Consider the following 26,006-nt stretch of genomic DNA (forward strand, 5'->3'; position numbering starts at 1 on the left):
GAAGTGGATGGGCAGCCAATGCAATGACTTGCATAGTGAAGAGGCATCTAAGAAATGGCTGGATAGAAAAATAAGCCTAGCTGCTGCGTTTAGTATGGATTGGAGAAGGTAGAGTCTGGTGTGGGGAAGGCAAATGAATAGCGAGTTGCAGTAGTCGAGTTGGAAGTGGATGAGAGCAACAACGAGTGTCTTTAGCGTGTTTGTGGTTAGGTACAGCCAGATTTTAGCAATATTTCTGGGGTGCAGGTGGCATATTCGGGCAGAGATTGGATGTGAGGGATAAAGGAGAGGTCAGAGTCCAGTGTAACCCCCGAAGCAGTGGGTGTGCTGTCTGTGGGCTATGATGACGCCTTTCCTCATGGGCAATGGCCTCTAATTCTGTAATATTCTTGGGTGTGTGTCGTGTAACCACCTTCTTCAAATCCCTCCAGAGAGTTTCTTTGGGGTTCCAGTCAGGCAACTATGATGATCATTTCAGAATCTTCAATGACTTCTTTTGAAACCAAGCCCTAGTGGACTTCTGCTGGATTGGAGTCTTGGGTGGTAGCCAGCAAGGTCAGGCCACATGGTCAGGAACGATGGGGATCGGTACACAGAGAGGGTGATGCAATACAAAGGATTAAGCAGAGCCGCAGCCAGGTACAAGCCAGCGGTCGGCACACAAAGAGGGCGATGCAGTACAAAGGATTCAGCAGAAACGTAGCCGGGAACAAGCCAGTGGTCAGTGCACAAAGGACAAACTTCTTTTAACCCCTTAAGGATCAGGTTGTTTTCTACTTTAAGGACCAGACACGTTTTAGGGATTTTACACATGTGGTGGTTTTACTGCTCTATTTTTTTTTCCTTTAGCTATTAAAATTATTTTTGCTGCATTTTTTATTCCGTGACATAAAGGACTATTTTTTAATATCTTTTTCACTGACTTTTTTTCCGTTTTTTAGTTTTATTGGGGGTAAAAAGCTATAAAAAATGATTTTTTTTAACATTTATAGTTTTTTTTATTATTCTAATATTTACACTAAAATAAAGTATGGGAATGGGTTCCTCTATTTGTTTCGGACGTTTTGATAAATAATATGTATGGTTTGGGTTTACAGGGGGCTTATAGCGATGTGTTTGGTTGGTTTCGGTTTTGGGTTATTTTCTTTCTTATGTATATATTATTGTTTTATTCTGGAATTTTATTTATTTATATTATATAATTTTATTTATATAATTGTGTTTTTTTCTAATATCTATGTTCCCCATGACGTCATGTAAGACCTCTGGGGGACATTCACACTTTCTTTTTTTTTTTCTTACTCGACATTTTCCTACTGTAGCTGGGGCATTCATAGGAGCCCCAAGTACAGGGAAAAGCAACCCCTGTAGTGACATTAGTCACTTGCAGAGCTGCCAAGGTCTAATTTGACCCTCCAGCTCTGCAGTAGCAGGGAATCCTGGGAGGTCACATGACACCCCCCCCCCCCACCCCCCCTTTCCCGGGCTCCCATAGTGAAAGTGCATTTTACTTTCACTTTCCCCACACATGTGTATCAGAGAAGCAGACGGCAGAAAGGGTTAAAAACCCCTCCTGCATTTTGCTCCAGGTTAACAGCTGTCACTAACAGCTGATAACCCGTTCCTGTCTCTGACTGATTGCAGAGACAGGAGACTTAAAGCACCGCCGTAATTTTACTATCAGCGGTGCTTTAAGCCCAGGACTAGCCACCCTAAATTTAAGGTGGCTGGTCCTAAACAGGTTAAAGGGAGCAGGTAGAGGTAAGAGTTGGTTTAAATGCTGATGGCTCAGAGCACAATAAACACGTGCTGAGGAAGTGGCAGGGCCACGCTTTTTATAGTGTGCCTAATCAAGGGAATGGGGCGAAGCCAAACAGAAAATAGGAACTGAATTACAGGAGCAAGAAACATCAAGGCATGTTTATGCAGAGGAGCTATCCAAAGAGCTGGATAGCTCAACAGGAAGAGCTCCTGTCTGGAGTACAGAAGCTCCCAAGTTTGAGTCCTGATCGGTATGCTTGGAATCATTGTCCTTTTGGAAGGTCCAATGACAAGAAGAGCTTTAACTCCTCACTAAGGCACGTTTTGTCCTAAGATTTCCTGGTCTTTGCCTCCCACACACCACAGATTTCCAGGGCCTTAGGAAGCAAAGCAGTTCTGTGACATCCCGAGTCACCATCCTGATTCACTGTAGGCAGGTTGTTCTTCTTCAGTGTTGCTTCATTTTTTTCTCCTCCAGACATATTGCTGATCCCTAGGCCTAAAAAGTTCCAGTTTTATTTCATAGCTCCACAAAGCAGAATCCTCAAATGCCTGTGGATTATTTATATGGTTTTGAGCATATTGTAGCTGAAATGTCTTGTGTCGTTGGGTCAGTAGAGGTGTACATCTTGGAAATCTGGCATGAAGACATTCAGTGTTTAGTATATGCCTTTGGCTGTATTCATATTGGTGCCCTTCAACAAGTGCAATGCATTTTTCAAGAAAAAGTTCATTGCATCACATCAGTATACATGTGACTTTCATGAGTGTGAAAAAAAGTTGTTCCTATAGTAACACTAGAAAAAATGCATTGCAATTACATGCAAATCCCAGTATACGAGTGTGATTCATTTTATTTTATTTTATTTTAAATCCCACAGGAAATAATTGATGATTCTGTGCAAGAAATTACACTAAAATGCAGTGATTTTATTTCTTGGACTATTACTTCTAGAAAAAAAATCACTTGTGAATAAATGCGTTTTTTTGTATCCTTTTTCTTGTTTGTGCAAGACAGTGATCTATTCTCTTAACTTTTTGGACCACACTCTTACTAACCAAATTTCTAACATGCATTCAAATGTCATAGACAACAAAGCCCTAGCAGATCTAGGTATTTGATGTGTTTTATTTCAAGCACATCTGATGCAACTAATTAGTTGCATCAGATGTGCTTGAGATAATACCTGATTTGCAAATGTACACAGTTATGAGGGATTCTATTTAGGGGGTTTGAATAATTTAAGAGGTTGTTTTCAAATGTGCTGAAACTTAATTACATCTACAGATGCTTTGTTTATAGGCTACTCTATAAAATTGGAAAAAATAATAATTTAAAAATGAATTCCCTGTGGAAGAGAAAAGATTACCTTATCTTCGACCTTCATGAAAATGAGTTCAGTCCACATTACAATAAAATAAAGCGTATAATGTTCTTTGGTTTTGAATAATGATTTCATATATTATGATACAAGCTTAGTATAAGGCACTGACAACTGATTGATCTCCTGTGACACTAGTCAGAGTATTGTACAATTTACTGAAAGAGATAAAATCCACACCAAAATCTCTGAAAGATGGCCATACTTATGAGCACAAGAGCATGTACAAAGACCAGTTCCCAGACGCTTGCAGAAGGAAAATGCCATAAGGGGGAGGTAACAGGTACACTGATGAACAACCACTCACACACCCATTGTATATTAGAGGGGTGGCTGCTTAATATTATACCTTCACATATATAAGGCTTGTTTAGGGTGCCATTGCCACAATGAAATGTAGTGAATCAGGCAGACTTAAAGGGGTTGTCCGGCCCCACAGGGTAAAAATTTTTATAATGCTGCTGCTTCCCTTTCAGTAAGGATAGTAACAGACAGCATACAGGGGCTCAAACCGGCAGGCAGATCAGCTGCAATGTCAGTTTCTTACCTTAGAATCTGATCTTCACTGCAGCTTTCAAAGATGGCGCCTCTGTGCTGCCTTTCCACAATGCTCTGCACTCTCCCTCTTCAGTGTGCGCGCTCCCGATGGCAGTAAGAGACATGAAAAGGCAGGATTTCATGGCCTCCCTCAGCTCACGTCCTAGCCCCGCCCATGACACGCCCACCTCTATTGAACTGCTCTACAGTCTCTCCCTGCCCAGGCCCCGCCCCCTGCTGCATACTATAATCAGAGGGGGTGTGGCCAGGGGAGACTGCGTTATACACTCATGGTTCAGGATAAAATCCTGGCATGAGTGTAAACAGCAGCACTGTGTATAGTGAATGGAGAGGGGCTGGGGAGAGCCGAGAGAGAACTCTCCTGCAGCCCCCCACAGCAAGGCTACCTACTGCCCCCCCACCCTGCTAAAGTAAAACAAAACATTTCCCCACACACACATGCCCTCATAGTGCCCCTCCCACAGCGACCCCCCCCCTCACAATGACCCCCCCTCACAGTGCACTCTCCCACAGTGCCCCCCTAATGATCCCCCACAGTCCCCCCCTACAGTGCCACAAACAGTGCCCTCTACAGTACCCCCTACACATGCCCCCCACAGTGCCCCCCAGGGTCACCCCTACAGTGCCCTCCAAAGTAGCCCCCCTCATTCCCCCCAACCACAGCATTCTCCACAGTCCCCCCTCAACAGTGCCCTCCCAGTATTCCCCCCCACAGTACCCCCCCTACACATGCCACCCCCCAGAGTCCCCCCCAGTGCACTCTAAAGTAGCCCCCCTCCACATGCCCCCCACAGTCCCCCCATCCACAGCGTCCCTATACAGTGCCCCCCCTGTGACCTCCCCCACAGAGTCGCCCTTTACAGTGCCCACACACAAGTACACTAACAGCACCCCCTGCCCCTCCCCCCTACAAGTACAGTGATACCTATATATAGATAACACAGGATCCACCATTCACAACAGACACAGCTCACCTCCTCCCCTCCCTGCACAGGCATAATTATACCGTGTGAAAAATTACTGTGACAGCCCTACGCTATCCCCCCCCCCAGCGCGGCAAATTACTGTCACAGCCCCCCTCCAACACCACGTTACAAATTACTGTGACAGACCCCCCCCCCCCCACAGCTACAAATCTATGTGACGGGACACCCCACAGCGACAAGTCTATGTGACCGCACACTCCACCGCTACAAGTCTATGTGACCGCACACCCCACCGCTACAAGTCACACATCACTGCACACACACACACACACACACAGCCCCCCCCCCCCGGACTTCTGACAGCCGGGTCTCCTGACATTACAATAGCACAGATCACTGCACACACACACACAGATCCCCCCCCCCCAGGACTTCTGACAGCCGGGTCTCCTGACATTACAGTAGCACACATCACTGCACACACACACACACGCACACACACACAGCCCCCCCACCACCACCACTTGCACACATCCATCCATCCTCCCCCCTCCCCCCTCCCCTCCCACGAGAGCCCGCCCCTCCACTCATTCTTACCTTGGAGATGAAGAGCCAGCAGCCACGCCTCCCCTGCAGGCAGAACTGAGCTTCCAAGCGGCTGAAGTTCTTCTGCACATGCGCAGAGCTGTGCTGGAGAAGCGCGTCCCCGTCGTCCCAACAAGAAGAGGACAAGAGACTTGTCAGAACCATGGCAACCGAGGAGCAACATAGGGGGGGGCACCCCAAAAGGTAAGTGAATAACTTCTGTTTGGCTAATTTACAATGCACAATGTATATTACAAAGTGCATTGTATTGGGCAAACAGAAGTAATGAGACCTAATGTTTATGGCCGGACAACCCCTTTAAGGCACCTTCACTTTCACACATACTATTAGATAAGGCTAGCTGTCCCACACATCAAAGTATATCAAACAAAGCATTGACACCCTAGGCTCCCTTAGCATTGCAGGGCCCAACTGCTTCTGAAAATAAATCTGAGGTATCTTGATATTTTGGCCAAAATACGCAAAGCTCCCAACCAACCTGATCAGAGTATTGTAGTTAAAAACTGTATTCCATATAAAGTGGACAATCCTTTTAAAAATAAATTCAGCCCATGGACTTGCCTTAAAGATTAAAACATTTAGTGCTCAATAATAGACACCTTGCAAAGTCAACATTTTGTATTTGCAGTCTACATAGACCTATACACTGACATTTCAAATGTCAGGGCACAGGAATTATTATTATAAAGACCCCCTTATAGCCCAGCAAAGTGTAGCAACTCGACATAGCATTGATTCCACAGGTGACAGAAGACGTCTGGAAGGATGTTGAGCCATGCCGTCTGGGTGACTACCCACAGCTCCAAGGTATTTGTAAAAGAAGATAAATCCCAGCTCACCTGCTCAGTAGAATACACAGATCTTGTGGGAATTCAAGTGGAAACTAAAACAAACATAGTCGATCCAGCGTCAATAAAAGATGTCACCATCAAAGGTCCTTTAACACCTCCAGCAATGCACCCTTGAGCCTGACTTCTCTTGTATATGTGACTGATCATATGTTCTGGACAAGATGAAAGGTTCTTTAACTAACAAGGACCTTAAAAAATCCGCTCTCTCTTCAGTTTTTCAAAATGGCTGATCAATGTAGCATCTGCCCAATACACAGCATGCTTATGTATGCAGCAATCAGCTGTTTTATTTCCCAGAAGCACCTTGTGTGTTGGTCACCTGCTGCAGCAAATTGCTGATTGTCACCAGTGTACAGCTTTCCCTGCCCTGCAAGCCTTGCCTCTGCAGAGCTGATGAAGAGCATCCTTCCCTCCTGGCCTCCTCTTTACACATGGTAATGCATGTTACACTGCTCACATAGAAGAAAAGATGGGCAAGTAGACTGCGCAGACGCTGTATAAATGTTGCAGTGGAGCCTAAAAAGATAAGTTAGCAGCTCAATTAAATTGCACCTCCCCTCTGTTTGTTATGAGGTAGCACTATGGGCCGGCATCTACCCTTACCTATCACTTGTCCCAAACCTGAATGTGGCATAACTAGAGTCCTATGGGCTCCAGAACAAATTTTGGTTCTGTACTTTTTGTTGCGAGTGTTTTCCAGGCACCCGTATAGATTACGCCAGATCCCATTCACATCCATGTTAACCACATCATGTTAAAAATATTCTAAAGAATATTTTTTGCTTTCAACTAGTCCAACTTGTTTAATTGTCTTTAACATTTAATTATTTTCTATTGCTTATTTATATAAACATCTCGACAATCAATCACATTTTAATTCTAATTAAGGCCACTTTTATAGAAAGGTAATAAGCTTATCAGTATGATTTTAAAGAATGAAAGAAAATCAGAAGACATTAAGGAAAGCTATGCAAGAAGGAAAAAGCATATAGACATTACTCTTGGACAAATGTGAATCTGGTACCCAAGTGCTGCAAGTCAACAGTTCTAAATATTAAGCCACTGTGCTACACAGAGTCCTCGATATACTGTACATTTTCAACAATTAACATACAACCAAAGGAAGGAAATCCAACTGTCCCAATTTCATATGAGAGGACAATAGTCATGAAAGCTCTTTATTCTGCACCGCATGAGAAACATATCTTTCTTCAACACATTTTTAAAGGAAAACAATTCTTTTATATTGCATATGGTAGCCACAATTCACTCTGTCCCGCAGCTACAGAATTAGCATCATTATGTTAATTAAAATCATTAAAATGAAAAAAGAAAAAAAAACATAAACTCTGCGCTGGTTGATTACTATATTCATATTCTTTCAAAGGAAATTCAGAAAGTGAAGCATACTTGATGTCTACCTTGTTCCTAGTCTTCGAAATCACTGAACAGTTTTACAGTTTAACAGAAATCATTATGGAGATTGTGTTTTAGTTTAAAGAGGTAGAAGAATTATGAATTACATAAACCCAAATGTTCATATCAGTACAGAGATGTCAACCTGGCACAGCCTTTCACAGGGTGATGAGCCTGACCTTTGAGGGCATGGCTAACCCTGAGTAAGAGAGAGGGGTGAGAACAAGAAAGGGGGGAGAGAATGAGCGAACAAAAAAAGGAAGAGTGAGAGAACAAAAAGAATGAGCGCAAGAATGAGAGAGAAAGAAACATGGTGCTCTCAAGTCGTGTTCTATACTTGAGTCATCAATAGAGATGAGCGAACCTACTCGGCCACGCCCCTTTTTTGCCCGAGTGCCGTGATTTTTGAGTACTTCCGTACTCGGGTGAAAAGATTCGGGGGGCGCCGTGGGTGATTGGGGGGTTGCAGTGGGGAGTGGGGGGGAGAGGGAGAGAGAGAGGGCTCCCCCCTGTTCCCTGCTGCTACCCCCCGCTCCGCCACGCCTCCCCCCGCCCCCCGGCGCCCCCCGAATCTTTTCACCCGAGTACGGAAGTACTCAAAAATCGCGGTGCTCGATTGAGTAATTACTCGAAACGAGTATATTTTCTCATCTCTAGTCATCAATAATGTTTTGGTATAGTTAGAACACCGAAGCATTACTGGCAACCCATCATGTGTTAGAGAGGTTTTACCATGGAAAACTACAGCTCCTGGTGTGACCTTAACATGGTAAGGACATTCGGAGGTGTATTGTAGCCAACTAGAATGCTGTAAACCTTGCAAGTGAATGCAATACTGATGTCATATGTCAGAGACAGAATATACAATGACACTGAGTGACTCACAGGTGATGTCCTCTAGACTCCCTCCTTTTCTTCTCTATCAGCTCCAGATTTTTTTGGCTCCTCAGAAAATAACATCATCACACAGTGTTACTTGAGTGCTACTCACCATGTCCCAGAGATAAATTACTCTACACTGTGCCCCCCCAAAATAAATTATACTACACTGCGCCCACAAAAACACAATACACTGTGCCCCAAGAAATAAATTATCTTTTTTTTTCTTCTCTATTTGGGCTCAGACTGTTATAAAGACTTCTTCCAGCAACAACTAATTTCTACACATTTTCCCTATCCTGCCACTACCTCCAGTGAGCCCTCCACCACCACCACCCCCCAGTAACCGTTCCTGCATTGTGCCCTCCAGAAAATAATAATGTCCCCTTTGTGGCCATCACAATAGTTGGGCTCCCCTTTATTGCTCCCCATGGTAATTAGGCTCCCATTTTTTCTGCAACCCACAGTAAATAAGGCTCCTCTTTTTTTCTGACTCCACAATGGTTAGGCGTCCCCTATGTTTGCCACCACCCACAGTAGTGGTCCCCTCAGTAATAATATTCCACCTTTTGTGGCCCCAGTGCAGTGAAATAAAAAAAGACAAGATATTAACCCCCTGGCTTCTCTGCTCTACCACTTCTGAGTAAAAATAAGCCCCATCAGAGGCTGCAATGTTGCATCCCCAAACTCCTGGCATCATGACACCCAGAATATGAGCAAGGATGCCAGAAACATCAACAATGACGTTGGAGCCTCTGATTGCCCACAGCACTCACGAGCTTCCACCTAGCTATCTACCCGAAAGTCACTGTCGATATCCGTGGCAGCTGTCAGCTGCATCCTGGGGCTCCAGGAGAGGTGAGTGTACCTCATTTTTTTAATTTCAGGCAAGGTCTGGGGGGTGGGATTTTATTCTAATGACCAAACCCCTTTAAAACAGATGCTCAAGAGTGAGCAGGTAGATGCACTGCAAAATGGATTATACATGCAAATACCAAGCTAGGTATATGAAAAGTTCTGCTATTTACGTTGCATACAACACACTGCACTAATAAATATTTCATTGCTAACAGAGAAGACATATTCACTACCTTGTCATCAATTTTTGAATCCCTTTAATAATGTGAAACTGGATTAGAATGAAGGTCTGCGCCTGCTAGAAATAAGATCAAGGAATGTTTCATGTGTAACATTTTTCCTATATGAGTTTTGTCTCCAAGTGAGCAAGTGTTCCATTTTTTTAACAAAAAGCAGCATCATTATTTATTAATCCTACTAGGTAATTGTATCGAGAGAATATCATAGACATTTTAGGTAAATATCCTTCCATATAGGAAACTTTCTCCCAATAATTCCCAAGGCATTGCTGTTTCATCACACTGCAATCTGTTTTATGTCATATTCAGAATGAATATGATAAGGGAACTTCTGCTTGTACTTGACTTCACATCATTTTCAAGCTCTTTTCCATCTATCAATGGGAATTATATATTTTACTCATAAAATATATATGTTACTTGAAAGCCTGTCACTCCAATAATAAAACAATCCATTTTAAATATGAGGCCATTTTATTTTTGCTGCCTTTGAATCTGACATACATTGTCTCACAGAGGAATCTTGACCTAAAACAGTCTCTAGGTTTTTGAGTCTTGAAAATTCCATAGTGTATAATAGCTATAACTATGAGTCCTTTTCAGCATTACTGAGTGGAAGATAAAAAAAGGCAAATGTATCGGGCTAATTGCACAGCTCTGCGAATAAATGGTGATTGAATAGAGAAGTAAACCTGACTCCTCTTCATTTTAACAAAGCACCAGCACATTGATGTGTATTGGAGACACAGCCCCTTCCTCGGAACGGATTGAAGGCAAAATAGCATGGTCACGTTCAGAAGCTAAAGACCTGTTAAGAAGTCAGGTAAATTTCTCTGGTTCAGTTGCCATTTGTTGGTCAAGCATCACCATTAGGGTAGCTTCACACGAGCGTGTTTTTGTGCGTACATACACTACCGTTCCAAAGTTTGGGGTCACCCAAACAATTTTGTGTTTTCCATGAAAAGTCACACTTATTCACCACCATGCGTTGTGAAATGAATAGAAAATAGAGTCAAGACATTGACAAGGTTAGAAATAATGATTTGTATTTGAAATAACATTGTTTTTACATCAAACTTTGCTTTCGTCAAAGAATCCTCCTTTTGCAGCAATTACAGCATTGCACACCTTTGACATTCTAGCTGTTAATTTGTTGAGGTAAGCTTGTGAAATTGCACCCCACGCTTCTAGAAGCATCTCCCACAAGTTGGATTGGTTGGATGGGCACTTTTGGCGTACCATACGGTCAAGCTGCTCCCACAACAGCTCAATGGGGTTCAGATCTGGTGACTGCGCTGGCCACTCCATTACCGATAGAATACCAGCTGCCTGCTTCTGCTGTAAATAGTTCTTGCACAATTTGGAGGTGTGTTTAGGGTCATTGTCCTGTTGTAGGATGAAATTGGTTCCAATCAAGCGCTGTCCACTGGGTATGGCATGGCGTTGCAAAATGGAGTGATAGCCTTCCTTATTCAGAATCCCTTTTACCCTGTACAAATCTCCCACCTTATCAGCACCAAAGCAACCCTAGACCATCACATTACCTCCACCATGCTTAACAGATGGCGTCAGGCATTCTTCCAGCATCTTTTCATTTGTTCTGCGTCTCACAAACGTTCTTCTTTGTGATCCAAACACCTCAAACTTGGATTCATCCGTCCACAACACTTTTTTCCAGTCTTCCTCTGTCCAATGTCTGTGTTCTTTTGCCCATCTTAATCTTTTTCTTTTATTGGCCAGTCTCAGATATGGCTTTTTCTTTGCCACTCTGCCCTGAAGCCCAAAATCCCGCAGCCGCCTCTTCACTGTAGATGTTGACACTGGTGTTTTGCGGGTACTATTTAATAAAGATGCCAGATGGGTACCTGTGAGGCGTCTGTTTCTCAAACTAGAGACTCTAATGTGCTTATCTTCTTGCTTAGTTGTGCAACGCGGCCTCCCACTTTTTTTTCTACTCTGGTTAGAGCCTGTTTGTGCTGTCCTCTCAAGGGAGTAGTACACACCGTTGTAGGAAATCTTCAATTTCTTAGCAATTTCTCGCATGGAATAGCCTTCATTTCTAAGAACAAGAATAGACTGTCGAGTTTCAGATGAAAGTTCTCTTTTTCTGGCCATTTTGAGCGTTTAATTGACCCCACAAATGTGATGCTCCAGAAACTCAATCTGCTCACAGGAAGGTCAGTTTTGTAGCTTCTGTAACGAGCTAGACTGTTTTCAGATGTGTGAACATGATTGCACAAGGGTTTTCTAATCATCAATTAGCCTTCAGAGCCAATGAGCAAACACATTGTACCATTAGAACACTGGAGTGATAGTTGCTGGAAATGGGCCTCTATTGACCTTTGTAGATTTTGCACAAAAAAACAGGCATTTGCAGCTAGAATAGTCATTTACCACATTAGCAATGTATAGAGTGCATTTGTTTAAAGTTAGGACTAGTTTAAAGTTATCTTCATTGAAAAGTACAGTGCTTTTCCTTCAAAAATAAGGACATTTCAATGTGACCCCAAACTTTTGAACGGTAGTGTATGCACGCACAAAAACACGCTTCTATTTGCAACAGTGCATTTCCTATGGTGTCTTCACATGTCCGTGCTTTACAGACGTGTGCTTACAACGATAGGACATGCATGCACAATAGGGAATGCACGCATTGTTTTCAATGGAGCTGTGGCTGCTGCCTGCGGCTCCAGTGAAAACAATGCTCTGCCAGCACCCCTGCATTCTTTTTCAGGGAAGGGCTTTAAATATAAGCCCTTTCCTGAAAAGGAAAGATTTGAGTTTTAAGAAAAAAAATTTTTTTTAAAAATATATATTTACCTCTCCCCCGCTGCCGTGACCCCCGCAAGGATGAAGAACACATCTGTCATATGCAGCAGATGCTTCCTTTATCCCCGCTAGTTAAAAGAATTCCCTGCTGCTACATCTGCCACATCTGTGACAAATGCAGCAGAGGAATTCTTCAATTCTCTACCACAGCTGTCACACATGTCAGCTGCGGTAGAGGATTCTGCTGCGGGCAATTGATTTCAGGGAAGGGCTTTGAATATAAGCCCTTCCCTGAAGATCAAGTAAAAGTGGTTTAAAAAACAAAAAAAATAGATACTCACCTTGTTTCAGCTGCCGGGGCTCAGCAGCCTCTTCTCCTGCTGTCCCCTGCACTGTGGTGCTGATCTATCAGCAGGTGGGGATTTAAAATCCCCGCCTGCTGAACGAGCTGAATGTGATTGGCTGAGGTGCTCAGCCAACCACAGGCAGCTCTCGCCCGTCATTCAACAGGGTCCCCCATAGAGAATTGAAGAATTCCTCAGCTGCATCTGTCACAGATGTGGCAGATGTAGCAGCAGGGAATTCTTTTAACTAGCGGAGATGAAGGAAACATCTGCCGCATGTGGCAGATTTGTTCTTCATCCTCGCGGGGGTCACGGCAGCGGCGGAGACGTAAGCATTTTTTTTTTTTACACTAAATTCTTTATGTTTTTGTGTTTGTTCAAGTGCATACCTTTTTCTGTTTCCTGTCTAGCCATCTAGAAGTTGTGTTCTTGTAGGCCGCTGTCCACACAGCCTGCACAAACATACCACATGCTCACAAATTTCTACTGACTGTTTTAGATCACCATAACATTCAAGGGTTGCTTAAGGTTAGCTTCTGTAGAAGTGTGCACCATTATCACATGAAACCTGCTTTAGGATTAATCCATAAACTGAAAATTTTATGCCCTGATCAAAAGAAATTTGGATCATTGATTGTGACACAGGACAGTTTTATGCTGTTTTTATTCAGCCTCAGTTAACAGTAACTTCTAAAGGGAGGGAAAAAAGAGAAAGACTTTAACTTGTCCACTTTTTTGTACCCACTTCTTGGATTGATAGAAATCATATCCGGGAATTGTACTGTGTGTACCTGGCCTTACATAATCATCTCTAATGGTTGGGCTCTTTCTCTTTTATGCTCCAATGTTTCACTAGAAACATTAGTTGAAGTTCTGAGCACATCGACCTAATACAAATTTTTAAATTCAGTATATATACATGCGCGTCTGAAGGAGTCCTGTGGGGTTGCAGTCCTCATAATTATCAATGGATTGGTGGCAACAGCTTTGTAGGCAATGTTTTGTGAAACAGAGTCAAAAGTCATCACTGGGAGATAAATCAGAATACAACTAGATAGAGGATATACTGGAAATATAGTTAGAAGATACTGTAGCCTAGAAGCTGGAGTAGGTCAGGAGGTACCATGCAGGAGGACATTGTGGGAGCATAGTCCGAAACAAAGCCTAGATCAAAATAAGGATCTGGGTCAGTAAACAAACTTTGGAACAAAATAAATGAGCAGAGCCAGGATAAGTTACACCCAATCACCCAGCTGTATGCTGTAGGCCAAGTTCCCTTTAAATAGGCAGCCTGGACCCTATGTAAACTACAGGTTTTGGTTGCCTTGGCACCTCCAAAACCACTTTAGTGCCAGTGCAATAGGCTGTAGGGAAGGGAATAAATGTCCACTTGCCACGACTACTCACAGGGATATAAAGCTGAATCAGTAACAGATGTTGAAGCAAATAAAAACTGAATGTGTATAGGACACTTTTTTTCACTACATGAACATGCCTTTTTTCAGCCTTGCAAGTGTTTATTATTAACTACTGAACTATATACTGATAAGATTAACAGGAATAGGGCTTGTTCACATCTGCATCGGAAGTTCCATTTTGAGCTTCCAGTGCAAATTTCCATGAAATCCAGAATGAAATAGCGCTCCGTGTAGTCTTATTTCATCCTGGAAAATACCAGAGACATTATGGAATCAGGACTGACCCATTATAATCAATGGGTCAGTCCAGAGCCATTCTGGTTTATCATTGTTCAACTTCTAGAATGGAGGTGAACAATGGAGCCAATTAGCAACATTGTGAACCAGCCCTTAGTAGTAACTAGTGGTAAAGTTCATATGCAAAGTAAGCACTGCTTATGTCAAGTAACTATTCCAAATGGATCAAACTTCACATCACTTTTGTGATGATTCTGCATTTTAATTGGAGCACCTCAATATATTTATATTGGATTGCGTAAGCAGAAAATTATGAAGTATAAAATTCCACTTGGAATGGTTAGTGACTAGAGATGAGCGAGCACCAAAATGCTCGGGTTCTCGTTAATGCACGAAAATTTCGCGATGCTCGAGGGTTCGTTTCGAATAACGAACACCATTGAAGTCAATGGGCGACCCGAGCATTTTTGTATATCGCCGATGCTCGCTAAGGTTTCCATTTGTGAAAATCTGGGCAATTCAAGAAAGTGATGGGAACGACACAGCAACGGATAGGGCAGGCGAGGGGCTACATATTGGGCTGCATCTCAAGTTCCCAGGTCCCACTATTAAGCCACAATAGCGGCAAGAGTGCCCCCCCCCCTCCCAACAATTTTTACTTCTGAAAAGCCCTCAATAGCAATGCATACCTTAGCTAAGCACCACACTACCTCCAACAAAGCACAATCACTGCCTGCATGACACTCCGCTGCCACTTCTCCTGGGTTACATGCTGAACAACCCCCGCCCCCCCCCCCCCGCACGACCCAGTGTCCACAGCACACACCAAAGTGTCCCTGCGCAGCCTTCAGCTGCCCTCATGCCACTCCACCCTCATGTCTATTTATAAGTGCGTCTGCCATGAGGAGGAACCGCAGGCACACACTGTAGAGTGTTGGCACGGCTAGGCAGCGACCCTCTTTAAAAGGGGCAGGACGATAGCCCACAATGCTGTACAGAAGCAATGAGAAATATAATCCTGTGCCACCGCCATCAGGAGCTGCACACGTGGGCATAGCAATGGGGAACCTATGTGCCACACACTATTCATTCTGTCAAGGTGTCTGCATGCCCCAGTCAGACCGGGGTTTTTTATAAATAGTCACAGGCAGGTACAACTCCGCAATGGGAATTCCGTGTGCACCCACAGCATGAGTGGCTCCCTGTAAGCCACCGGCTGTACATAAATGTATCCCATTGCAGTGCCCTGGACAGCAGAGCTAACGTCAGATTAAATGCAGGTGGACTTCGGCCCACACTGCATGCCCCAGTCAGACTGGGGTTTTTTATAAGTAGACACAGGCAGGTACAACTCCCTATTGTGAAGTCTGTGTGGACGAACAGCATGGGTGACTCCCTGGAACCCACCGGTGGTACATAAATATATCCCATTGCATTGCTCATCACAGCTGAGGTAATGTCATGTTTAATGCAGGTGGGCTTGGGCCCACACTGCATGCCCCAGTCAGACTGGGGTTCTTTAGAAGTGGACACATGCAGTTACAACTCCGTGTGGACCGACAGCATGGGTGGGTGCCAGGAAGCCACCGGCGGTATATAAATATATCCCATTGCAGTGCCCAGCACAGCTGAGGTAATGTCATGTTTAATGCAGGTGGTCCTCGGCCCACACTGCATGCCCCAGTCAGACTGGGGTTCTTTAGAAGTGGACACATGCAGTTACAACTCCGTGTGGACCGACAGCATGGGTGGCTCCCTGGAACCCACCGGCGGTACATAAATATATCCCATTGCAGTGCCCAGCACAGCTGATGTAACGTCAGCTTTAATGCAGATGGGCAAAAAATTAATTGGATTACACTGTAGGCGAGGGCCCAAATAAATTGGTGTACCAACAGTACTAATGTACCTCAGAAAAATTGCCCATGCCCAACCAAGAGGGCAGGTGAAACCCATTATTCGATTTGGTTAATGTGGCTTAATTTGTAGCTAGACCTGGAGGCAGCCCAGGTAAAATAAAAATTGGTTCAGGTGCAAGTTTCAACGCTTTAATGAGCATTGAAACGTATAAAAATTGTTTACAAAAATTATATGACTGAGCCTTGTGGGCCTAAGAAAAATTGCTCGTTCAGCGTGATTACGTCAGGTTTCAGGAGGAGGAGCAGGAGGAGGAGGATGAATATTATACACAGATTGATGAAGCTAAAAGGTCCCCGTTTTTGATGGTGATAGAGAACGATGCTTCCATCCGCTGTGCAGCCTACGTATTGCTTAGGTATCGCTGCTGTCCGCTGGTGGAGAAGAGAAGTCTGGAGAAATCCAGGCTTTGTTCATCTTGATGAGTGTAAGCCTGTCGGCACTGTCGGTTGACAGGCGGGTACGCTTATCCGTGATGATTCCCCCAGCTGCACTAAACACCCTCTCTGACAAGACGCTAGCCGCAGGACAAGCAAGCACCTCCAGGGCATACAGCGCGAGTTCAGGCCACGTGTCCAGCTTCGACACCCAGTAGTTGTAGGGGGCAGAGGCGTCACGGAGGACGGTCGTGCGATCGGCTACGTACTCCCTCACCATCCTTTTACAGTGCTCCCGCCGACTCAGCCTTGACTGGGGAGCGGTGACACAGACTTGCTGGGGAGCGAGAAAGCTGTCAAAGGCCTTAGAGAGTGTTCCCCTGCCTGTGCTGTATATGCTGCCTGATCTCCGCGCCTCCCCTGCTACCTGGCCCTCGGAACTGCGCCTTCTGCCACTAGCGCTGTCGGATGGGAATTTTACCATCAGCTTGTCCGCCAGGGTCCTGTGGTATAGCATCACTCTCGAACCCCTTTCCTCTTTGGGTATGAGAGTGGAAAGGTTCTCCTTATACCATGGGTTGAGCAGTGTGTACACCCAGTAATCCGTAGTGGCCAGAATGCGTGTAACGCGAGGGTCACGAGAAAGGCATCCTAACATGAAGTCAGCCATGTGTGCCAGGGTACCTGTACGCAACACATGGCTGTCCTCACTAGGAAGATCACTTTCAGGATCCTCCTCCTCCTCCTCCTCCTCCTCCTCAGGCCATACACGCTGAAAGGATGACAGGCAAGCAGCATGGGTACCGTCAGCAGTGGGCCAAGCTGTCTCTTCCCCCTCCTCCTCATGCTCCTCCACCTCCTCCTCCTCCTCCTCAACGCGCTGAGATATAGACAGGAGGGTGCTCAGACTATCCAGCGACATACTGTCTTCCCCCGCCTCCGTTTCCGAGCGCAAAGCGTCTGCCTTTATGCTTTGCAGGGAACTTCTCAAGAGGCATAGCAGAGGAATGGTGACACTAATGATTGCAGCATCCCCGCTCACCATCTGGGTAGACTCCTCAAAGTTTCCAAGGACCTGGCAGATGTCTGCCAACCAGGCCCACTCTTCTGTAAAGAATTGAGGAGGCTGACTCCCACTGCGCCGCCCATGTTGGAGTTGGTATTCCACTATAGCTCTACGCTGCTCATAGAGCCTGGCCAACATGTGGAGCATAGAGTTCCACCGTGTGGGCACGTCGCACAGCAGTCGGTGCACTGGCAGATTAAACCGATGTTGCAGGGTGCGCAGGGTGGCAGCGTCCGTGTGGGACTTGCGGAAATCTGCGCAGAGCCGGCGCACCTTTCCGAGCAGGTATGACAAGCGTGGGTAGCTTTTCAGAAAGCGCTGAACCACCAAATTAAAGACGTGGGCCAGGCATGGCACGTGCGTGAGGCTGCCGAGCTGCAGAGCCGCCACCAGGTTACGGCCGTTGTCACACACGACCATGCCCGGTTGGAGGCTCAGCGGCGCAAACCAGCGGTCGGTCTGCTCTGTCAGACCCTTCAGCAGTTCGTGGGCCGTGTGCCTCTTCTCTCTTAAGCTGAGTAGTTTCAGCACGGCCTGCTGACGCTTGCCCACTGCTGTGCTGCCACGCCGTGCGACACCGACTGCTGGCAACGTACTGCTGCTGACACATCTTGATTGCGAGACAGAGGTTGCGTAGGAGGAGGAGGAGGAGGAGGGTGGTTTAGTGGAGGAAGCATACACCGCCGCAGATACCACCACCGAGCTGGGGCCCGCAATTCTGGGGGTGGGTAGGACGTGAGTGGTCCCAGGCTCTGACTCTGTCCCAGCCTCCACTAAATTCACCCAATGTGCCGTCAGGGAGATATAGTGGCCCTGCCCGCCTGTGCTTGTCCACGTGTCTGTTGTTAAGTGGACCTTGGCAGTAACCGCGTTGGTGAGGGCGCGTACAATGTTGCGGGAGCCGTGGTCGTGCAGGGCTGGGACGGCACATCGGGAAAAGTAGTGGCGACTGGTAACTGAGTAGCGCGGGGCCGCCACCGCCATCATACATTTAAAAGCCTCCGTTTCCACAAGCCTATACGGCAGCATCTCCAGGCTGATAAATTTGGCTATGTGCACGTTTAACGCTTGAGCGTGTGGGTGCGCGGCGGCGTACTTGCGCTTGCGCTTCAACACTTGCGCTAGCGACGTCTGGACAGTGCACTGAGAGACATTGGTGGATGGGGCCGAGGACAGCGGAGGTGAGGGTGTGGGTGCAGGCCAGGAGACGGTAGTGCCTGTGTCCTGAGAGGGGGGTTGGATCTCAGTGGCAGGTTGGGGCACAGGGGGAGAGGCAGCGGTGCAAACCGGAGGCGGTGAACGGCCTTCGTCCCACCTTGTGGGGTGCTTGGCCATCATATGTCTGCGCATGCTGGTGGTGGTGAGGCTGGTGGTGGTGGCTCCCCGGCTGATCTTGGCGCGACAAAGTTTGCACACCACTGTTCGTCGGTCGTCTGCACTCTCAGTGAAAAACTGCCAGACCTTTGAGCACCTCAGCCTCTGCAGGGTGGCATGGCGCGAGGGGGCGCTTTGGGAAACAGTTGGTGGATTATTCGGTCTGGCCCTGCCTCTACCCCTGGCCACTGCACTGCCTCTTCCAACCTGCCCTGCTGCTGCACTTGCCTCCCCCTCTGAAGACCAGTCCTCAGTAGGTGTAGCAAACCAGGTGGGGTCAGTCACCTCATCGTCCTGCTGCTCTTCCTCCGAATCCTCTGTGCGCTCCTCCCTCGGACTTACTCCAATTACTACTACCTGAGTGATAGACAACCGTGTCTCATCGTCATCGTCCTCCTCACCCACTGAAAGCTCTTGAGACAGTTGCCAGAAGTCCCCAGCCTCATCCCCCGGACCCCGGGAACTTTCCAAAGGTTGGGCATCAGTCACGACAAACTCCTCCAGTGGGAGAGGATTCGGAACCATTGCTGCCCATTCTGGGCAGGGGCCCGAGAACAGTTCCTGGGAGTCTGCCTGCTCCTCAGAATGTGTCATTGTAATGGAGTGAGGGGGCTGGGAGGAAGGAGGAGCAGCAGCCAGAGGATTCAGAGTTGCAGCAGTGGACGACGCAGAATTCTGGGTGGTCGATAGATTGCTGGATGCACTTTCTGCCATCCACGACAGGACCTGCTCACACTGCTCATTTTCTAATAAAGGTCTACCGCGTGGACCCATTAATTGTGAGATGAATGTGGGGACGCCAGAAACGTGCCTCTCTCCTAATCCCGCAGCAGTCGGCTGCGATACACCTGGATCAGGAGCTCGGCCTGTGCCCACACCCTGACTTGGGCCTCCGCGTCCTCGCCCGCGTCCACGTCCTCTAGGCCTACCCCTACCCCTCAGCAATGTGCCGCTTATTGGCCTGTGGTTGGAGGCTGAATTTGCTTACGGAACGCACAGCAGAGCCAGGAAAGAATTTTGCGCAAGCCTGCTGTAACCCTTAGCTGGCTGCGTATTAATTAGAACTACTACCCCCAGCAGAGACGCAGTACACTCAGGATGGTCACAGGCAGCCCAAATAGAATGTTTTTTCCCAAATTTTTTGGGAAAAGCCCACTGCCTATATACACAGTATATCTCTCACTGTCCCTGGCTCACCACTACTGGCCCTGGACTATGTAAAATTACTGCAGACTGTTTCCCTCTGGACAGGATGACAGCGGTGATGTGTAACGCACAGCAGAGCCAGGAAAGAATTTTGCGCAAGCCTGCTGTAACCCTTAGCTGGCTGCGTATTAATTAGGACTACCCCCAGCAGAGACGCAGTACACTCAGGACGGTCACAGGCAGCCCAAATAGAATGTTTTTTCCCAATTTTTTTGGAAAAGCCCACTGCCTATATACACAGTATATCTCTTTCACTGTCCCTGGCTCACCACTACTGGCCCTGGACTATGTAAAATTACTGCAGACTGTTTCCCTCTGGACAGGATGACAGCGGTGATGTGTAACGCACAGCAGAGCCAGGAAAGAATTTTGCGCAAGCCTGCTGTAACCCTTAGCTGGCTGCGTATTAATTAGGACTACTACCCCCAGCAGAGACGCAGTACACTCAGGACGGTCACAGGCAGCCCAAATAGAATGTTTTTTCCCAAATTCTTTTGGAAAAGCCCACTGCCTATATACACAGTATATCTCTTTCACTGTCCCTGGCTCACCACTACTGGCCCTGGACTATGTAAAATTACTGCAGACTGTTTCCCTCTGGACAGGATGACAGCGGTGATGTGTAACGCACAGCAGAACCAGGAAAGAATTTTGCGCAAGCCTGCTGTAACACTTAGCTGGCTGCGTATTAATTAGGACTACTACCCCCCAGCAGAGACGCAGTACACTCAGGACGGTCACAGGCAGCCCAAATAGAATGTTTTTTCACACATTTTTTTGGAAAAGCCCACTGCCTATATACACAGTATATCTCTTTCACTTTCCCTGGCTCACCACTACTGGCCCTGGACTATGTAAAATTACTGCAGACTGAGGACGCAATGCTCTGCACGGCCGATATACAAAAAAAAAATGTGCAATACTGCAAAAAGCAGCCTCAACAGTGCTGCACACAGTCAGATCTGGCCCTAAGAAGGACCGTTGGGGTTCTTGAAGCCTAAAATCACTCCTAACACTCTCCCTATAGCAGCTCCACCATCAGCAGCACTTTCCCTGAGCTATGTCAGAATGCATCTGTGGCGAGCCGCGGGAGGGGCTGATTTATATACTCGGGTGACACCTGATCTCGCCAGCCACTCACTGCAGGGGGTGGTATAGGGCTTGAACGTCGCAGGGGGAAGTTGTAATGCCTTCCCTGTCTTTCTATTGGCCAGAAAAGCAGCTAACGTCTCAGAGATGAAAGTGAAAGTAACTCGAACATCGCGTGGTACTCGCCTCTAGTAAAGAGCATCTCAAACACGCTAATACTCGAACGAGTATCAAGTATCAAGCTCGGATGAGTACGTTCGCTCATCTCTATTAGTGACTTATACAATGTTTAGACTGGGGTTTAATGTTCTCAATATAAATTAAGAAGTAAGCTGCAAAATATAATTAGCAAAGAGCCAAGTGTCCAAAATGAAAAATTAATTACCGAGAGCATCGCAAGGCTACTAAGATGTTTAAATGTATCAGAACTGCCAAAGTTGTTTTTTCACAGCTACTTTCTTGTGCAGTTTTGATATGTACTTTTTCAGAGGTTATATAAAACAGTGTATAATATATGCTATACAGATTTAGCAAACTTTAACTTGACATTTATCATGTTATGATAACTTGAAGAGAATCTGTCAGCTCTTAAATTCTGTCTAAAATGCAGAGTGCATGTGATAGAGCAGGAGGAGCCAAACAGATTGATATATAGTTTTATGGGGAAAGATTCAGTATAACTTGTATTTTATTCATTTAAACCTCTGCACATTCTTAGTTGAATAGCCTGATGGGCGGTCCTATCAGTGATTGACAGCTACCTCTGTATATACAGTCATACACAGATAACTGTCAGTCACTGATAGGACTGCCAATTGAACTGTTCAGCTAAGAATGGAGGTATCAACACACCCACCAGAGAGAACATAATCACTCACGGCAATCCAGATGCACGCCAGAACACAGGGATGGGATCCTTATCCCCACAGAAGTCCAGTGTAGTCAAATACAGATGTCAGGCAGCATCCAAGCTAAGGGCGAGCACCCACTGGCGTTTGCGTTTTCCGCGGGGAAAAAACGCGGCGTTTTTCGCGGCGTTTTCGCGGCGTTTTCGCGGCTTTTCCATTAATTTCCATGGAGAAAAATAAGGACACATATGCAACTGACAGTTCCTATGTTAAAAACGCAAACGCAACGCAAAAAAAACGCCAGTGGACAGGAACACATGTTATCTCTATGCCTGTGCAGGAAAAACGCAAAACGCAAAACGCAAAACGCAGGTAAAAAAACGCCAGTGGGTGCTCGCCCTTAAGAATGTGCAGAAATATAAATGAATAAAATACAGGTTATACTGAATCTTTCCCCATAAAACTATATATCAATCTGCTCAGCTCCTTCTGCTCTATAATATCATGCCTGAAGTTTAGATAGAATTTTGAGCTGACAGATTCCTTTTAACTGCAATGTACTGCAATGCTGTAAATAAAGTTATCACATTTGGTCAATCCTGTTAATGACTGCTATGGCAGTACACAGATGTAGCTATTGTTAAAGGAGTTGTACAAAGATTACAAGTTAAATGCTATCCACAGAAAAAGGGCTTATTCAGATGTGTGTATATTGGCCGGGTTTTCACTCTCAGCCAATATACGCTGACCTTCTCTGCAGGGGAAGGAGGCGGGACAGAATGGGAGCAGTGCACTGATCTCCCGCCCCACGCCACTGTTTGCAATGGGAGGGCGGGATGGGGTGGAGCTAAATTCCAGCCCGCCCTGACCCTCCCATTGCAAATAGTGACGAGGGGCGGAGAGGAGGCAGAGAGAGGGCGGAAGCTCAGTGCACTAGCTCCTGACCCACCTCCTCTCCCTGCAGAGATGGACAGCGTATATCAGCATGAAAACCTGGCCGATATATGCATGTCAGAATAAGCATAAGGGTGGGTTCACACAAGTGTGTTTTTGTGTGTACTTAGGTGCATACATACGTGCACACCTAGGTACAAGCAAAAGCACGCGTGAATACAGCTGCGTGCTTGTTGTCAATGGAGCCACGGACAGCAGAAGACACTGCTGAGCCCCCGAAGCTGAAGCAAGGTATCTATTTTTTTTTGTTTTTAAACCACTTTTACTTGATTTTCAGGGAAGAACTAATATTTAAAGTCCTTCCCTGAAATCAATTGCCAGCAGCAGAATCCTCTACTGCAGCTGCAGAATTGAAGAATTCCTCTGCTGCATCTGTCACAGATGTGGCAGATGTAGCAGCAGGGAATTCTTTTAACTAGCATGTGGCAGATGTGTTCTTCATCCCCGCGGGGGACACAGCAGCGGTAGACAGGCAAGTATTTTTTTTTTTTTTACACTAAAATTTCTCTTATATGTAAAGCCCTTCCCTGAAAAATAATGCAGGGAGCCGACAGACCATTTTTTTCAATGGAGCATGCATGTCCTATCTTTGCAGGCACGCACCTGTTGCAAATAGACGCGTGTTTTTGTGCGTGCATATGTATACACAAAAACACGCTCGTGTGAAGCCACCCTAAGAGATAATTTTCCGATCTGTGAGGGTCTCACAGATAGATAGATAGATAGATAGATAGATAGATACATAGATACTGTAAATATTTTCCAGTCTACTTAGAAATAGACTTATCATGTAACAGGCTAAAGGTAGGATGCAGCATGTTGCTAACATATTAGTTGAGCAATAATACACTCAGTTGTTGATCAGCTGCCATTGTTTGTTGGGAGAAAAAGCTGTCCCTTTGTTCTATCAAGACACCTGGATGTTATAGAGAGCTCAGGACACCACTCTCGAAATGACAGAGATTCTTAATAAAGTTTTTAAGAGACAGCAACCATAGCTCCTACAGATAATGATTTCACTCAGAATATTAGTTGTACAAACGATTCAGTAAATGTATTTTCTGGCTAGCACTTATCTAACAGCTTGAAAATAAAGTAAGTGGTAAAATAATAAGCGTACCCTTTAAGTGCTTTCCAACAAAATAGGTCCTAAAATGCAAAACTGTGATTGTGCAGCTATACAAATATGTTACTGTGAATGGGGACCAAATGCAACTTCTTTCTCTGTAGAACGAAAACCTAACGAAGTATATTTGTTTTTTTAATTGCGGACTTAAAAAAGATTCCATTAGGTTTTCTCATTGCTGCTTCCTTGGACTGTGCCACGGTAAAAGGTGCTATATGATGTAAATTTTAATTTTGATTCACTGATAGTGGAATTTTTAATACCCTTTCTTTTTACGTTGCAGTCGATACTAATGTAGGAAGGCTGGTAGTAGCACTCAGAATATAGGGTCATTTAAAGAGAAGATACTTTATGCCAGTTTTGAAGTAAGTGATGGCTTTCCTGGAATTATACAAATATGGAAATACAAAGAAAATAGAGAATAACTTTAAAAGTGGTAAAATCCCTATTATTCCTATGGAAATCGATTTGTAGAAGTAAACAAAGGAACATTGTATGGTGATTTCCATAAAAAGTGACTAAAACTAGGACACATACATTATGATGTGCAAGTCATATCATGAACAATAACAAATATTTAGTGGTTCATCAGGGAATTTTGTTTTTCTTTCCTATGTATTCCCAGTTCAACACATAAATCCATGAATTAGTTATTACTGGTTTAGGGTTGCCTCCTATGAGCGTGTTTTTGTGCGTGCATATGCGTGCACAAAAACACACTTCTATTAGAACCAATGCATTCCCTATGGTGTGTGCACATGTCCGTGCTTTATAGGTGCGTGCCTGTAAGGATAGGACATGTGTGCACCATAGGGAGTACATGCATTGTCTTCAACGGAGCCGTGGCTGCTGCCGCCGGCTCCATTGAAGACAATGGACTGCCGGCATCCCTAAATTGTTTTTCAAAGAAGGGCTTTACATATAAGCCCTTCCCTGAAAAATAAGAATTTTAGTTTAAAAAAATATATATACTTACCTGTCTGCCGCTGCAGTGTTCCCGCAGAGATGAAGAAAACATCTGCCGCATGCGGCAGATGTTTCCTTCATCCCCGCGAGGAAACAGAATTCGCTGCTACACCTGTCTCATCTGTGACAGATGCAGCAAAGGAATTCTTCATCCCTGCAGGGAATAAAGAATTCCCTACCACAGCTGTCACAGATGACAGCTGCGGTAGGGAATCCAGCTGCCGTCATCCTTTAAATATAAGCCCTTTCCTGAAAAATAAGCAAAAGTGGTGTTAAAAATAAATTAATCCCCGTGGGGATTTAGAATTCGTTTGCTACATCTGTCACGGATGTGGCAGGTGCAGCAGGGAATTTCTTTTCCTTGCGGGGATGAAGGATACATCTGCCGCATGCGGCAGATGTGTTCTTCATCCCCGCGTGGACACGTCAGCGGCAGACAGGTAATTATTTTATTTTATTTTATTTACACTAAAATTCTTGTTTTTCAGGGAAGGGCTTATATGTACAGCCCTTCCCCAAAAACTATTCAGGGGTGCCGGCAGCCCATTGTCTTCAACGGAGCCACCCACAGCAGCCGCGGCTCCATTGAATGCAACGTACAGACCTTCATACACGTATATATTTGCACATACATAGTTGCGCACCTATGTACGCACAAAAACACGCTCGTGTGAAGCCACCCTTAAAATGTGATTATCATTACAATAAAAATTCTCAGATCAGGGACATGTCAGAACTTTTGATAGGTGAGTGCTGAAGAAGATTGTCTTTAATGGTAAAATCACTTTAGCCTCGTAATGGGGGTTTGTCATAAAAAAAAATCAATACATACCTATCTT

Source organism: Eleutherodactylus coqui, chromosome 7 (assembly GCF_035609145.1).
Source record: "Eleutherodactylus coqui strain aEleCoq1 chromosome 7, aEleCoq1.hap1, whole genome shotgun sequence".
NCBI classification, from domain to species: domain Eukaryota; kingdom Metazoa; phylum Chordata; class Amphibia; order Anura; family Eleutherodactylidae; genus Eleutherodactylus; species Eleutherodactylus coqui.